General features: G+C 43.9%; 1 protein-coding gene across 4 annotated transcripts in view; it reads right to left on the bottom strand.

Annotated features, from left to right (window-relative positions):
• YTHDF3 (YTH N6-methyladenosine RNA binding protein F3) overlaps positions 1–13477 on the bottom strand; it is a 42378-nt gene that overhangs the window by 16059 nt on the left and 12842 nt on the right. The gene's annotated exons all lie outside the window — the stretch shown is intronic.

Here is a 13477-nt window from a genome sequence, read left to right as displayed (position 1 = left end):
AGTCACTCCTGGGAGTGCTCAGGGGAACAGGGACTCCCCCAATGCCTGCTGGTCCCCTCTGACTAGTTTGTAACAGGCCACTAAGTCCCCCTCAGCCTTCTCTTGTGGAGGCTGAACAGGTTCAGGTCCCGTAGCCTCTCCTCATAGGGCTTGCCTTGCTGACCCCTTCGTTCAGGATGACCCACCCAAACCACCCCCAATTGATTTTTGAAATTGAGTAGCCCAATTCACACAAAGGGGTGCTTCTAGTCTAAAGAAGTTGACAACCACTGCTCCAGTGACAGGGGGCTACATAAGGACCTATACCCAGAAGTTAAGGTAGGGACACCTTAGAGTTCAGAGAAGCATGAACTTTCATAGGCAATCTGAAGAAGTAACCTGTGACCTATAAAAGTTCATGCATCTCTCCCCCAGTTAGTCTCCAAGGGCATCTCTAAGGGTGGGGGTGATGGGTTCATTAAAACAGCTCTTGGAAGCCACTTTTATTGAAGTACCCATAGCACCTCATGTACTCAGTATCCCACATTTCAAAATAGCAGCAGGGGCACTATAACTAAAGCTCATTCAACAAGCTTTAGTTAAAGCGCCCCCACTGCCATTTTGAAGCACAGGGATGCTGAATACTCAAGGCAGAGAGGCAACTAGAGCACGCTAATTAAATTAGCACACACCAGCACACACTATTAATTGAGTCTGCTCTGATGCATGGTAATAGCCTACAACAGAACAGGCATGAGGCACTTGTTCAGGTGCCTATGGTGCCACCCTGACTTGCCTGGCAGCTAACCATCTCCTGGCTCATGGAACATACCTACAGAGCTAAAAGTATGTAAACGCACTTTTCTCCATTTATACTTTAGCCATAGATTTATGTGCATGTTATCTAAACGGAGAAGAAAACAGCAATCGTCTCTCCTACTTCAACAAAAATAGACATAAAATTTATTTTGTATCCACAATTAGAAAATCAAAACCAATCCTGCAAGCTTAATTTTAATCCTAAAATATTCCTTGACTTGAAATGCTGAGAGTTGAAAAGCCACAGGCCAATTAGAGAAGTCAGAGGAACTACATTTGATCTGCACCACAAGGCTGAGAAGTGATACTACTATCTTATACCTTTCCAGTTAAAAGACATGCCAATTTGTACATGCAACAGATGACAACTGAATGGAGCAGAAGGGGAATCTGTACTGCAATTTTCATTTTTTTCACTATTGTGTAAATTTAAAAAGCACTAGGAGATTGTTTGCATGCACAGGCAATTCAATACTGATGCGACTCATAAGAAACTTTCTTGCAAGAGTCTGCAGTATCAGAAACCAAATCTTTAAGCATACTAAGCAAAGAAACATTCAACTGCTCAAAGAACAACTGCTCAGACAACTAAGAAGTTGCTATACAAAGCCTACTGACAATCCCAACTAGATTTTCTGCAGCACAGAGACATGGAGTTGCTGGTCCAGGTCAAACACAACAGTATAGCTACAGCTGTGGTTCTGTCAAATACAAAGGCTTCTGTACTTTTTCTACAAGCTTTTGGACACACACACACCCCCTTCCTCAGCTTCCATCTTCAGCTTCCTCTGTGCAAAAATGGAATTTATTTTCTACCTATGGGGACTTTTTACCACCTTTAATTTTTGAGCCTGAGGAAGGGTATGTGCACCCAAAAGCTTGCAGAAAAAGGTTTATTTTTTTGCAATTTCTTAGTTGGTCTAATAAAAAGTATCATCTCTGAACCAAGAGTTCTAGAGTGTTGCGTTTCTTTTAGTCTCAGACCAACACTGCTACCAAATACAGCCCTGAGGGCTTCTGTACCACTCTTTAGTTGCAACTGGAAAAAGCAGCTGAAGGAAAAGCCACCTGAAGTGTATCTGAGTGACACTACATGGAAAGAGAATGTAACAGTGACATAAAACAAGCTACCACAGTGTGATTTTGGGGGAGCTAGTCATGTGTTTACCTTCTGCATTTGTGCATCTCCAGTGTGTTACTTTTCATGCAATTCTTCTCCACTTCAAAAGCAGCCATTTTATGGCCATAACCACTTTAACTGAACGCTGTAATCAGTTGTCAATGCTTTTCCAGTTGAGCAAGACTCTGTCAAACTATACAGACTTGATGTCTCTCTCAAATTTAAGTACCTGGGTAGGAAATGTAGAATCTGGATCTCTAAACATTACAATAATGTAATTAATTTGTGTTTCTCACTTCCTCCTTAAGGTCAACTCCCTCCCCCTCACCATTATCACTGACACAGGAAAGAAAAAGTAAAGAGGTTCACCCAAGTGACTGCTGGCCTGTTGTTCCCGCAGCAGGGCAAGTTCATAACACAAAAGGAACACAGCAGATGAGTTAGGCCCCCAGAACTGGTGGTCCCTAATATTTAAAAAACCCCAGCAGTAATACCCACATTCATCCCCCTCCAAGTTATAAGAGTAAAATGGCTCCCATACAGCTTCAATCTCTAACTCCTCTCATTCAGCAGTCCTACATACATCTTTCACCTTTTCCTCATGCTAATAGGAAAAGCCTTGGAACCCCCTCAGGCGAACTTTCAGCAATCTGGTCATTTTCACCATGTAGATGAGACCCTAGACATACACAGTTCACGCAGGCTAGTTATAAAATACTCAACCTAGAAGTCACATCAGAAACCTATACACCACACAAAATTTCCTCAGTTCAATGACAGTATTATTTAGGACCGATGAAGTGAGGTAGCCGTCACAGTCCAGGAAAAAAGTGAGGCAAGATTTTGTGGGTAATACCTTTTCTTGGACCAAAAGCATGGCTGCGATAGATTTGGATAAGCTTTTCAATCTCATAATACCCTTAGAATCATAGAAAATTAGGGTTGGAAGGGACCTGAGGAGGTCATCTAGTCCAACCTCCTGCTCAAAGCAGGAGCCCCGACCAGACCATCCTAGCCAAAGCTCTGTCTAGCCAGGTCTTAAGAACCTCCACATATTTACCTAGTGCTATTTAAGGATGGAGCGTCCACAACCTCTCTGGGTAACCTGTTCCAGTGTTTTACTACCCTCCTAGTGAGAAAGATTTTCCTAATATCTAACCTAACCTTCCCTTGCTGCAACTTGAGACCATTACTCCCCCGTTTGTCATCTGTCACCACTGAGAACAGTCTAGCTCAGTGGTTTCCAATCTGTGGTATGGGTACCAGCAGTGGTACACAGACCACCCGTCAGTGGTACATATTAACAGATTTATTATAATTACTTTATATTTCAAAAATGTTCTGGTCGTACTTAACGTTGTATCATTTTAAATTGGTGGTGTGCAATCTGTCAGCTCAGGAACCGCTGGTTCCATCGTCTTTCAAACCTCTCTTCACAGAGCTAAAGGCTGCTATTAAATACTCTCTCAGTCTTCTCTTCTTCAAACTAAATAAGCCCAGTTCCATCAGCTGTTCCTCATAAGTCATGTACCCCAGCCCCTGAACCATTTTTGCTCCCCTCTGCTGGACTCTCTCCAGTATATCCACATCCTTTCTGTAGTGGGGGGCCCAAAACTGGACACAGTACTCCAGATGTGGCCTCACCAATACTGTATAGAATCACTTCCCTTGATCTGCTGGCAACACTCCTACTGATGCAACCTAGTATGCCATTAGCTTTCTTTGCACACTGTTAATTCATATCAAGCTTATTGTCCACTGTAACCCCAGGTCCTTTTCTGCAGAGCTGCTGCCCCACCAGTCAGCCCCCAGCCTGTGCTGGTGAATGGGATTGTTCTGTTCTAAGTGCAGGACTTTGCACTTGTCCTTGTTGAACCTCATGAGATTTCTTTTTGCCCAATACTTCAATTTGTTTAAGTCACTCTGAATCCTAGCCCGACCCTCCAGTCGGTGTCATCCCAGCTTGGTGTCATCTTATCACTCCCCCAACTTGGTGTCATCTACAAACTTGCTAAGGATACACTCTATGCCATCTTCCAGGTCATCAATGAAGACATTAAACAAAACCGGCCCCAGGACTGACCCCTGGGGCAGTCTACTTCAGACTGCCTGCCAATTAAGTACTGAGCCATTGATTACTACCCTCTGAGCCCAATGCTCCAGCCAGTCTTCTATCCATCTTACAGTCCATTCATCCAGCCCGTACTTCCTTAGCTCGCCAGTGAGAACATTTCATAGTTTCTAGGGTCGGAAGGGACCTGAGTAGATCATCTAGTCCGACCCTCCGCCATGGCAGGAAATAATACTGGGGTCAAATGACCCCACCAAGATGCTCATCCAACCTCCTCTTAAAAACCCCCAGGGTACGAGCCACGACCACCTCTCTTGGAAGTTGGTTCCAGATCCTAGCCACCCTGACGGTGAAGTAGTGCTTTCTGATATCCAGCCTAAACCTGCCCTCTGCCAGCTTGTGACCATTATTCCTGGTCACTCCTGGCGGTGCTCGGGGGAACAGTGACTCCCCCAATGCCTGCTGATCCCCCCTGACTAGTTTATAACAGGCCACTAGATCCCCCCTCATCCTTCTCTTTTGGAGGCTGAACAGGTTCAGGTCCCGTAGCCTCTCCTCATAGGGCCTGCCCTGCTGTCCCCTGATCATGCACGTGGCCCTCCTCTGGACCCTCTGCATGCTGTCAACATCCCTCTTGAAGTACAGCACCCAGAACTGGACGCAGTACTCCAGTTGCAGCCTGACCAGTGCCACATAGAGGGGGAGGATCACCTCCTTGGACCTGCTTGCGATGCATCTGTGGATGCATGACAAGGTATGGTTGGCCTTCCTAACTGCCTCCCCACACTGCCGGCCCATGTTCATCTTGGCATCAATGACGACTCCAAGATCCTTTTCTGCCTCCGTGCTGACAAGAGGGGAGTTCCCTAACCTGTAGGTGTGGTGCCGGTTGTTCCTCCCAAGGTGCATCACCTTGCACTTGTCTGTGTTGAATCCCATCCTATTCACATCCGCCCACCCTTGTAGCCTGTCTAGGTCTGATTGAAGCCTGATGCTTCCCTCTAGTGTGCCCACATCCCCCCCATATCTTAGTGTCATCAGCAAATTTGAACAGGGTGCTTTTAACCCCCTCATCCAAATCACTGATGAAGATGTTGAACAGTGCGGGCCTGAGGACTGAGCCCTGCAGAACCCCACTGCCCACGTCCTTCCAGGTTGAGAAGGACCCATCCACTACCACCCTCTGGGTGCGGCTCTCCAGCCAGTTGGTGACCCATTTGACTGTGTTGGTGTCTACACCACAGCCCCCCAGTTTCTTAATGAGAACAGGGTGAGAGTGTCGAAAGTCTTCCGGAAGTCCAGGAAGACTATGTCCACTGCTACCCCTGCATCTAATGATCTGGTGATCTGACCATAGAAGGCCACCAGGTTGGTCTGACAGGACCTGCCACTGATGAACCCGTGCTGGTTGCCCCTAAGCATGCAGTCCCTAGCTGGCCCCTCATGGATGCGTGCCAACATTATTTTCTCAAACAGCTTGCCTAGGATCGAGGCAAGACTAACTGGCCTATAGTTTCCCGGGTCCTCCTTCCTCCCCTTTTTGAAGATGGGAACCACGTTGGCCCTCTTCCAGTCCTCTGGGACCACACCAGAGCACCACGAGTGCTCAGAGAGCCGTGCCAGGGGTCCTGCAATGACCTCGGCCAATTCCTTTAGGACTCTAGGGTGGAGATCGTCCGGGCCGGCTGACTTAAACACGTCCAGCCCCTCCAGAAGCCCCCTAACTAGTTCCACGTTAACCTTTGGCCCGGGTATGCCTCCCCTGGGGCCCGAGAGGGGCCCAGCAGGGAGGTGGCTGTTCTGGTCCCCACTTAGGAAGACAGAGGCAAAGAAATCGTTAAACATGTTAGCTTTGTCGTCTGGTGTGACGACCAAGTTTCTCAACGCGTCCTGCAAGGGCCCCACGTTACCCGTTACATTGTGGGAGATGGTATCAAAAGCCTTGCTAAAAATCAAGGTATACTACATCCACTGGTCTCCCCACATCCAGAGCCAGTCATCTCATCATAGAAGGCAATCAGATTGGTCAGGCATGGACTTGCCCTTGGTGAATCCATGCTGACTGTTCCTAATCACCCTTGCTGCTGACATACTTGTAGAAACCCTACTTGTTAGCCTTGCTAGCTGCAACTCCAATTGTGCTTTGGCCTTTCTGACTGTATCCTTGCATGCCTGTACAATGCTTTTATACTCCTCCCTAGTCATCTGTCCAAATTTCCACTTCTTAAAAGCTTCCTTTTTGTGATTTAGTTTACTGAAGAGTTCCCTAATAAGCCAAGCTGGTGTTCTGCCATACTTGCTAGTCTTCCTACACATACGGATGGCTTGCTCCTGTACTGTGAGTAAGGCTTCTTTAAAGTACAGTCAGCTCCTAGTTTCCTCTGCCCCACAGACTGGCTTCCCAAGGGATCTTGCCCATGAGTTCCCTAAGCGAGTCAAAGTCTGCTTTTCTGAAGCCCACAGTCCTTACTCTGCTGGTCTCCATTCTTCCTTTCCTCAAGATCCTGAACTCAATCATCTCGTGGTCACCGCTGCCCAAGTTGCCATCTACCACTACATTCCCCACTAATGCTTTCTTGTTTGTGAGCAGCAAGTCAAAATAACATGGTCCCTAGTTAGCCACTCCAGCACTTGTACCAGAAAGCTATCCCCAGCACTCTGTAAAAACTTCCTGGATTGCCTGCACACTGCTATACTGCCCTCCCAGCAGATGTCAGGGTGATTCAAGTCCCCCATGAGAACCTGGGCTTGCGATCAAGGGAAGTTCTGTTAACTGTTTGAGGAAAACTTCATCTACCAGCTCCTCCTGGCTGCTATGGAGCAGACACCCACTATAACAGCTCTCTTGATGTACTCCCCCCCCTAAACTTAACCTAGATACTTTCAACAGTCCTATCTCCAGTTTCACACTGGAGCTCTGAGCAATCATACAGCTCTTTTACTTTAAGTGCAACTCCTCTTCCCCTTCTCCCCTGCCTGTTCTTCCTGAACAGTTTGTACCCATCCATGACAGTGCTCCAGTCATGCAAGCTATCCCACCAGGTCTCTGTTATTCCAATCATGTCATAGCTCCATGACTGTGCAAGGACTTCCAATTATTTCTCGTTTCTCAGGCTCCATGCATTCATGTACAGGTACCTGAGATAGCTAGTCTATTGCCCTGGTTTCTCACAAAGTATGGAAACCCCACCCCTGCTGCCACCTCTGACTTGCTCTTCCTCCTAGTCTTCCACTTCCCTCACGGCTTTGGTCTCTATCCCCCACTGAACCTAACTTAAAGCCCTCCTCACTAAATTAGCAAGCATGTCTGCAGAGATGCTCCTCCCTCTCTTCGTCAGGTGGATCCCATCTCTTCCCAACACAATCTTTCATCTTGGAACAACATCCCATGGCTAAAGAAGCCAAAGCTCCACTGGTGACACCATCTGTGCAACTAGGTATTGATCTGCAGGATGCACCTGTTCCTGCCCAGTTCCTTTTCCTTCACCAGAAGGATCAAAGAGAATATGACCTGAGCCCCACACCTTTCCATGGGTCCTTGGGCAGACTACTGTCCAAAGGTACTGTGATACCCAAAAGCTGGTCTAAATCCATCCCAACCATGCAGCTGGTCCAATAAGAGATATTACCCACGAAAACTCCTGCCTCTAGTACTAGTGAGTGAATTCTCGTTACTTGGAAACATTAATTTTTCAGTATTGTATATCAAGCTCTCTCTGAACAAAGATGGAAGGTTGTATGTCCTTTTCATTTTTTTTTAAAGCTATTTGCAAATATAATACAAGTACTATTTGGAGTCCCCTGCAGTTCAGTAGTAGAACCCTCGTCTACCACACAGGAGACCTAGGTTGATTCCCGAACACTCATACAACTACAGCCATGGAGGCACCAAACATCTGGACTCAGTCTGGTCTTTGGATTCTGTCTCAGTGGCCTGAAGGGAGGATGGAAGGTCTGGGCAGCCTTATAGTTTCATAGTGCTTAGGGTCGGAAGGGACCTAAACAGATCATCAGGTCTGACCCTCTGCCCCGGGCACAAACGAGTGCCAGAATCATAACACCCCAGCCAAATATCTGTCCAGCCTCCTCTTGAAGACCCCCAAGGTAGGAGACAGCCTTCACTCCTCCAAAAAAACCAAACCAAAACAAAACAAAAAAATCCTGCCCAGGCATGTGTATCAAAGGTCTGGGTGGCCCTCATGCATACACCATGATGCAGGAGGATTGACGGTTGCCACTGTAAGTAATATTTACAGCTTCTTAACTAAGGATGCAAATATACCAGTTTTAATGGCTACCAAGCACAAACAAAATTTAGCACTCTTCAGACTGCAAGTGGCCACTGCCTTGAGTGGTCAGGCAGTCTTATGACCCAGTCTTAAGCTTTTGCCTTTCTCTATTTGTTTTGATGAAGATGCTGCCTTTGAACACGTGCTTCCCCACAGTTCTGTATTGTTTTTAGTCAGGTCTTTGGAAAAATCTGCATGTGATCCCCATGCAAAAAAATTCTTATGCAAGCCAGAACTCTCCAGAGTTTCCCAATTTTACCATGTTTCTTCTATTAAATTTACACACTTATATTTTACTGTTGGATTTGTCACTGTTGGATTGGATAGCACACTGAAAATCATTTTTTCTAGATTTTGCAGAAGAGTTAAAAAAAGTAAAAATTATACAGCTGACTACAATCCAGGCTTAAGATGTTCATCAAGTATAACACTGGCAAAAGAAATCTAAAATTTTACCTATTTCTTCCCGGTATTTAGAGCTTTTCTGGACAAGGATAAAACCCAAATATTGTTCTAGGAAAGACCAATTAAATACACAGACACAGATGCTTTCCAACAGGTGGCATGTTATGAGTTTTATACTTGCACTACTCAAGTAGTTGCATTTTACTACCATCCTATTAATGCTAAATTTTAACCTTCTTTAATCGCTTGAGTTCACTATCATGTTTTTTCTACTGCATGCCAGTAAATAGCGTATCCTGTGCTAGAAAGTACCAGAAGAGCTTCAATTTTAAACTGCAGAAAAAAGGGATGGCAAGAGAGGATTACATGATTACAGACACCATTTCACACAGGGAAACAGAATATATGATGTGCTAGCTGATTTTGAGATTACTAGAACAAAACAGTGGACAGTATGTGAAATGAAGATATTTACTATGAGTTTCCTTTAACAATTGTGACTTTCTACTCAATCCTTTAGCTATACATATGCAACTGAACATTTAAATGGACAAAAACTCATACAGTGAGTTTCTTTTCATATAGTTGAATTAAGTGTTGTTTTTGAATTTTTTGAAACAGAAACCTTTAATTCAATCAAGTTTCCTAAATAACTTTACTATTATTTTTACTTGGAAGGCTGTTCCCTGTGTATACCCTCCTACCCCATAGTGGTTTGTATAAAATCCAGCATATTTTCATGTAGTTTAATAGTTTATATTAAGGGGTCAAGATTCTATATGATCTTACAGATCATCATGCATGATGCATCTACAAATCTTTGCTCCTTGACAAAATGTTAGGGTTGCCATCCTTCTACATTTGAAACAGAAAAATAGCAAGAGAAAAAATAAAGAGATATGAGGAACCTCAAATAATAACTAAGGTTAACTATATCAAGGAGAGTTTATTCAAATTAGTGTACAGAGATAGTAAATAACCACTTTAAATTTAATTAACCATAGTTTTTTCAGAAGATCACTTTAATCCAGTTATAGTGTGCTCACTGCACTCTAGCAAATATGCCACTGTATTTTAATAGAAAAGAAAGCCAAGCTTTATTGAAAAGTGATCGTCCCAAATTGTTAGATTAATTTTTTAAAACCAATTACTTTGAGGTAAGCTAGTTGAAGTGGCAAACGGTTATAAAGTAAATTAAATCTATAACTCATTTGCTGCTTGGTATGTTTAGACTGCTGACTTTAAGTAAGTTTATTACCTGTGCACATAAAATCCTAATTGAACTTCAAGAAATGTATAATTGACTACTATCATTTCATGCTTTTAATATTTTATTAGCAGCAAGAAGCAGCATTTTTCAGGACAGGTAAGAATGTTGGCAAACAAAGAAATCCCAGCTGGTATAGAAAATAGGTATGTCCACAGCCTATAAAACAGAGAATATATGGCTACACTGGCAATACAAAATACCCCAATTTAGATCCGACTGTAAAACCTAGCTGTCACAAGAGACAAAAGGATCATCCAATTATCCATAAGCTCCACAAATTTAGCATATGAAATACTGGATTTCAGAAACTGCTTGCCAATTAAAACAGTTAAGTGCATTCTAAATTTACAACTTAAAGGCGGCAAAAGAAAAACAATACAAAGCAAAAGCTATTGATGGATTTGAAGGCAAAATTGAAATATGCACAGGTAAGAAGAGTAAAACTTGAAGATCCCAAGTTCTGCAAGCATTGTAGCTGCACTATAGACTTTCCATTATGTAGGAAGTATTTACTAAAACTTTAGGCATATTTCAAAGGCATCCATACTGAAGCAGCAGTGGGGCTATTAAGGCAGTTCTTAGCTTGTTTTTAAAGTACTCATGTCCAAAGCTATTTGTAGATGGCTATAAAAACGAATGCAGATTACACACTTAAAAAGTATCACAACAAATAATTTAGCTGTGTTAGTTTTCTCTCAATTAGCCACTCTCACTAAAATACCACTGAAGAAGACAGACGACTGAATTATTTAAAACTTCAGAAATGCAGATGCCAGCGCTTCAGCTATATGGATACTAAACATTTCCCCCTAAAGAGATTACAGCCAAATTGGTAAATGTAAAACAAAACTATTTATCTTCCTGAGTTGTTAAAAGACAATAATTTAAAGGGAAATATTTTATAATTTCTCCCACAAAAGGTTTCCACTTCTAAAAATGAATAGGTCAACAAAAGCAAAAGCAAAAAAAAAAAATCCTGAAACATTAAACCTATTAAGAAACTTGCGACCTATCTATAAGCAGAGCTTGTACACTTCTGAAACATTATCAGAAAATGTAATCAAGATGTTAAAAGTCTAATTATTGTTTATCCAAATTAATAATCTATTTTAAACAGAAAGTTTCATGAAACTAGCAAAACATTAATTTAGAGAATTAATTACATTTAAAAAGGAAACTAAACTTTTCAGACATACCAATATTCTGTGGATATGAGATCTCCATTTCCATCAATCATTAAGTCACTCTCTCCACATGATGACTTACTAAGATGTGCAACAAAATCTATGTAATTAGATCTCAAAATGCACACAACTACTGACCATGTGCAATATGGTGCATTAAGGCCTGAAACATTCATTAATTTGAAGTTTGCCTTAGCATGTGATGGAAGCTAAAACATGAAAGTTATGCTTTGATTCAGGAAAAAAAAAGTGTTGCCACAGTGAGCATGCATCCACACATGCAAGCATGTGCACTTGCAGCAGCTCAAACAGAAGCGATGCCAATTTTAGCCAGGGCTTTTCGCCTGAGTGTACATGCCCACACATGCACTTTGGTGTGGGGTATGTTGTGCCACTTGGGGCAAAATAACCCTGCCTGGCTCCCCCCAGATCTGCAGCCAGGGGGAGCTAGAGCCTGGCACCAGCACCTGTCCAGGTCCTAGCAGTACAAAAAGCTGCCCTGTCAAGTAGCTCAGGGCTACTTGTTCTCAGGACCTTCTGAGGCACAGCCAGTTGATACCTGGGGACATTACCCCTTGTGCCAGCTGGACTGCTGAAGCAACCCTGAGTGTTCCCTGCACCCTTCACCTACTGCAGCAGTCTGGCAGTGGGGGCTGCTGCCTGGTTGTGATCTGCTGCACATCTGCCAGACCCAGATGGGGACTGCACAGCCAATAGAGGCATCTGCCCCTCTGTGCCAGCTGCCAGTGGACTGTGGCTGCAGAGTTGGCCTTTGTGTGGCACTACTGTCATGTGTGCCCCCTGCCCGGCCATGTGGGCAGCTTATTGCCCAGATGTTCCCAGTGTGGTGTCCTGCTTTGAACTGTTAAAGCACGTCCTCCTGGCCACAAATGGCCAGGAGGCCAGCCACCTCCAGCTAGGTCCAAGGTGCCAGCTTTGAGCAGAGTCCTCTGCATGGGTCCTGCCACTTGCCTCCCTAGCAGGAATTTCAGTGTTCCCTATTTGCAAACTGAAAAATCCCCAGTAAAAAAAAAATTCCAAAGCCATGTTCTTCCACAATTCAAACAAAAAACCACAAGAGAGAGAGATCATGTGCGCAATGCTTTATTGATATCTCTACAGTGTTAAAGCAATTAGGAAGCCTACCAGTGTCTCTATCGTCATCATAAAATTAATTCTAAATACCTATACGTTTTGCTGTTTGCCTTTGGTTTTCTTACCATAGAGCAGTTAGAGCTCCCTGTGACCCCTTCTCTAACCAGGATGTGGGGACAGCTGCACCTGCAGCCACGTCTCCTGACAGCGGGTCTCATCCTGTCTGGCAGTTGGGAACGCAGGGTGTGCGCTGGGGGGATGTGAGTAGGTGTGGGTAGATTGTGGGGGGACTGCTCAGGAGGGGTGGTTCCCCTTACTTACCAGCAGGAGCCTGGGTCCAGCTCTCTGCGGCAGGCACGCTGCCTGCTCTGCACGGGCAGGCAGCGTGCTTCAGCACCGGGGTGAGGGCCAGCTATAGAGACACTCTGGCTAGCTACCAGAGCATCTCTGTGGAGCACCCAGCCTCCAGTTGCCTCAGGACACAGTCCGGGACTGCACCCTTTTTTCCTCCTACAGTTTTTTTGACCCCTGGATATCCAGGTGTCTAATATTGCCCCCATGCTGCAAATTTGCAACATGGGGAATGTTTTATCATTCCGCACATGCCTCTTGCAGTGTCTCAAAGTGTTCTGAGATGCTGCAAGATGCACATACGCTCTCATGTAGACACGCCCGATGGGTTCAAAGAAATTCTTCTAAGTGAAAAACAAGCGTTAGCCACTAAAATGTCATCTCTTTGCTTGCAGTCTTCTTCACTAGCTCCACTGTTAACCTCAAAATCTTTGGTAAACGAAGTACAGTTAAATAACGAGACTAGTTAGTCTCACAACTCTTATCTAGAAATCAGTGGATAGCAATTAAACTGTCAGCAATCATGCCAAGTTCAAGATGGCACCGATTAGAAAAAAAAAAAAAAAGTTACAGGCAAGAGCATAAATGATTACAGGTATTATTCAGAAAGGAAGACTCATAGACCAGATCGGATGAGGTTTTCAAAGCCATGGAATAAATTACAGTGTATGTAGCTCTGACAGAAGCTTAAGAAAATAAAAGCTGTTTGGTGGCAAGGCCAATTTTCCCTTGGAGTTCCAAAGGCAAGAGAAGAAAAGTATTACTTGCAGGACAAAAGGAGATACCTAGATCAAATCAGATAAACTTGAAAAGGCAATTTTAAGTTAAACAATTTTCTTCATTTTCCTGAAATTCTGATTTGAAAGCATAAAATTTAGAATATCATCCCTGCAC

The sequence above is a fragment of the Crocodylus siamensis genome, chromosome 3, assembly GCF_052110815.1.
Source record: "Crocodylus siamensis isolate JL-2025a chromosome 3, ASM5211081v1, whole genome shotgun sequence".
Classification (NCBI taxonomy): domain Eukaryota; kingdom Metazoa; phylum Chordata; order Crocodylia; family Crocodylidae; genus Crocodylus; species Crocodylus siamensis.
Note: the sequence above shows the minus strand (reverse complement) of the source record. Positions and strands in the feature narration are given on the sequence as shown.